Genomic DNA, 3,846 nt, shown 5'->3' with positions numbered 1-3,846 from the left:
GGTGGGCTTGATCCCCAGTGTGGGAGTGCAGGAGGCAGCCAATCAATAATTCTCTCTCATCATTGATGTTCCTATCTCTCTCTCTCTCTCCCTCTCCTGTCTTCTCTGAAGTCAATTATATATATAATTTAAATATATTAAAAAAAAAAAAAAGACTCCATGAGCCAGAGGTACCTGTTACATGTGGAATCTGGGTTAAGGGAATTTTATTAACAAGAAGTTAATTAAGAAAGTGTCCTTTTCCAAGGGTCACTAAACAATCTCCACCGCACTTTTAATATTTGTATTTCTGTAGCTCCAAATTAGTGCATTCACCCTCATCTTCTCTTTAATTTTTGATATTTACTGGATGTGATAACACTCCATGAATGGGTCCTGGCAGCATGACTCAGTGGTTAGAACACTGGCCCATGAACGGAAGGATTCCAGGTTCGATTCTGATCAAGGGCACATATCTAGGCTGCAGGTTCCCCACCCCGATTGGGGTGCATGTGGGAGGCAACCAATTGATGTGGCTCTCTCACATCGATGTTTCTTTCTCTCTCTTTCTCCTCTCTTGCCCTCCCCACTCCCTTCCACTTTCTCTAAAATCAATGGAAGAGCTATCCTTCAGTAAGATTAGCAACAAAAAACAATCAACCAGTGAGTGTATTAATGGGTGGAACAACAAATCCATGTTTCTCTCTAAAATTAATAAATAAAATTAAATAAAAAATGGCCCTAGCCGGTTTGGCTCAGTGTATAGAGTGTCGGCCAGCAGGTCAAAGGGTCCCAGGTTCGATTCTGGTCAAGGGCACAGACCTCAGTTTCAGGCTCCTCCCCAGCCCAGTCAGGATGTGTGCAGGAGGCAACCAATCAAGGTTTCTCTCACATCGATATTCCTCTGTCTTTTCCTCTCTCTTTCACTCTCTCTGAAAATCAATGGAAAAATATCCTCAGGTGAGAATTTTAAAAAATAAATTAAAAATGAAAAGATTATTTATTAAAAAAAATTACTCCCTTGGCCAGCATGGCTCAGTGGTAGAGCACTGACCTATGCACCAGGAGGTCATGGTTTGATTCCTGGTCAGGTTGCATGCCTGGGTTGTGGGCTTGATCCCCAGTGTGGGAGTGCAGGAGGCAGCCAATCAATAATTCTCTCTCATCATTGATGTTCCTATCTCTCTCTCTCTCTCCCTCTCCTGTCTTCTCTGAAGTCAATTATATATATAATTTAAAATGAGTTATAGAACCAATTTTTTTTTTTTAAAAAAAAAAAAAAAAAAAAAATCCCCTTTCTGGGACCAAGAGTCTAGCCAGGCTCACTGAGTAGTATCATGAAAAGTATAGAATAAGACCGAAGGGTACAAGGCTATTGTGGGCCCAATCAGACCATTAAAAGCCATGCAACCTTCAGTAAATCACTTAACATCCCAGCTTACTCATCTGTGAAATAAGGGGACTGAACAAATTTATATAGATGGTTCCTTCCTGCTAGAAAGTTTTGCAGTTCTGAGTCACAAGACTTCTGGACCCCAAGTGGAGTTAAAACAAATGGTCATCCCTTCAGTACCATGGAGAGTGCAGTGGGCTACCAGAGGAGCCACTGTGGCCACCTCATACCTAGCTAGAGCTACGAAGTGCTAGAGGGGCCACATTTGACATTTTAACACCACAATTAAGGCACTGAGAAAAGCTAGATTTTTAAAAATTCTTCCCTGGAAGCCATGGGGGAGGGAGGGGAGAACAGCGGTACCAGAGGGTTTATTTTTGCCTTTTGGATGACACTGAAAATAGATGTAACAAAATAGATGTAACTAGAAGAATTTTAATTAGCTATAAGGAGTGTCCTGACAGTTACAGTTTGTACATCCTGGAATGAGTGAGTGAGGCATCGTATTTGGGTCCATCACATTCTGTTGCTCTCCTGGGGATTCCCGGAACATCCTGGTGTACAGCCAATCTGGTATATTCAGAGGAAGCAGATGGTGGGGGAGGAGGGGGAAGGCTGGGAATACTGCATGGTCATAGCTGACTAACCTATGGGCACATACTCTGATTCTGAGAAGATTCTAGGGCCCCTGAAACTGCCTGTAGGATAGTAAGCAAAATATTTCAGGGGACGTTGACCTCATATCTGAGGCAGAGTTGGAATAGGGCAAAGCTTTCTCCCCGACCCCACCCTACCTCCAAAAAAAAACACTGCTTTGTACATGGCAGTTTCTAGGATAGAAATACGGTCATATACAAGAAGACCCATACTGAAACTATATTCCTGAGCAGGGAGACTTTCTCCAAAGGGTGGCCTCAAATCAATAAACCCACTGAGAGACCCTCTAGTCTAGGCACAATCAAAGATCTGACTCACCTCCACACCAAACCAGGTCCCAGGCACCTAATCCGATGAGTTTTTCTTAATAGGAGAAAACAGTGACAGGGCCCAAGATTCTATGAACTGGCTTAGAACCCAGGTCATGCACATATTGCTTGTGGGCAATAATCAACAGTTTTCTATAGTCAGGCCCTAACCACCATCCGGGAGACTTGGCCAGACAGTAGCACTGACCTACTTTCCTCCCACACTGGGAATCAGGGGTTATCTTGCCCTTATTTGGGTTCTATAGGGATGCAAGGCCAGGGATAAGGATCAGAAAACTTCCCAAAGCAACAGGCCAATTACTTTTATGTGCGAGGAGAGCTGGTGGAGAAGGGGGTGTGGACCACCAAACCTTACCGAGTAGGAAAGGATGAAAGGTTTGGTGAGAAGATTCTTGGAAACAACAGGGACGGGTACATAGAAACGTCTGCTGGCTGGAGAACCATGATATTTGTCCCTCAAGCCTTGTGGTTCAAAAGTTTGCAGGGTCAAAGTGTAAGGGGCAAGGGTTCAGAACTTCTGAGGTACAGCGGTGGCTAGGCATCTCTCACTGATAATTTCTAATACTTGATGTCTTTCCCTCTATGGGGATTCCTACACCTCCACTCGCCCTCTAACAATTATTAACACTGCAATAGACAGGGTTAAAGAAAAGGAATTTCTTAGAGGGTCTACAGTCAAGACCACCTTTATCAAACATCCCAGTAGTTCTTTTTATGGTCTCCTCTCCATAGCCCTCTGAGCATCACTGCTCAGGTAGCTCCTCCAAACTGACCCCAGACCACAGCTTGCCCACCTTTTACATTGAGGGCACACTCTCCTGAGTTGGGGGCATGGAATCTCAGTCATGAACTCCAAAAATGGAGCAGGAGGCAAGAGGAAGGTCCACCTGCTCCCCTACTGCCACCCCACCACGGGGAGTCTTACTCCACAGGCATGTCCCAACCTGACCCCTCTTCTGAAAGTTCTAGATTTGTGGGAGGGGGCATAGAGCAAGCCCTACGTTCCCTTAACTGGAACTGACCCTAAAAGGTCAGAGTCTTAGCACCCATATGGGCCCCAGTCCTGGGATGAGGGGGTGGGGGTGGGCAGGAGAGCCTCTGGGAAAATCCACCTCCCACAAGTAGGTTGGCAAGTAGGGCAGGACCTGTGATCCTGCACAAGAGGTCCTTTGAGCGGCACCCCAGACCCCTCCCCGGGAAGATAAGCCAGAAGGATGATGGGGGGCAGGGTTGGAAGCCTGGAAGGCCAGGGCTCAGCTACCCAGGCCGGGAGAACAAAAGCTGAGTTGCAGCCGCCTCTGCTGCTGCCGGCGGCCGAGCTCTTTGTGACACTTTGTTTGGGACGCAGAGAGGGAAGCACCCCCCATCCTCTCCCCTCCCCCACCCCTGCTCCCAGAGAGTTTGGGTCCCTTCTTCCTCCTCCATCAGCCCTACCTGGGGAGGGGTGGGGGGGGCGGCCATCCACTCGGGCTCCGGGCTGTGCAGTCC

The 3,846-nt window shown here is 46.9% G+C and overlaps 1 protein-coding gene across 4 annotated transcripts in view; it reads right to left on the bottom strand.

Annotated features, from left to right (window-relative positions):
* Nucleotides 1–3,846, bottom strand: part of ZNF219 (zinc finger protein 219) — a 22,614-nt gene that overhangs the window by 5,414 nt on the left and 13,354 nt on the right. Inside the window, exon 1 of one of the 4 annotated variants that reach the window (XM_006772369.2) lies at nucleotides 2,348–3,763. The exons of 2 other annotated variants lie outside the window; for them this stretch is intronic. The gene's annotated coding sequence lies outside the window, so the exon portion shown is untranslated. Of the gene's footprint in view, nucleotides 1–2,347; nucleotides 3,764–3,846 lie in introns of those variants that run through there. One more of the 4 variants, XM_015569573.1, reaches the window with a different exon arrangement.

Source organism: Myotis davidii, unplaced genomic scaffold (assembly GCF_000327345.1).
Source record: "Myotis davidii unplaced genomic scaffold, ASM32734v1 scaffold666, whole genome shotgun sequence".
Taxonomy (NCBI): Eukaryota; Metazoa; Chordata; class Mammalia; order Chiroptera; family Vespertilionidae; genus Myotis; species Myotis davidii.
The sequence above is the reverse complement of the archived record's forward strand: the minus strand, read 5'-3'. Positions and strand labels throughout refer to the sequence as shown.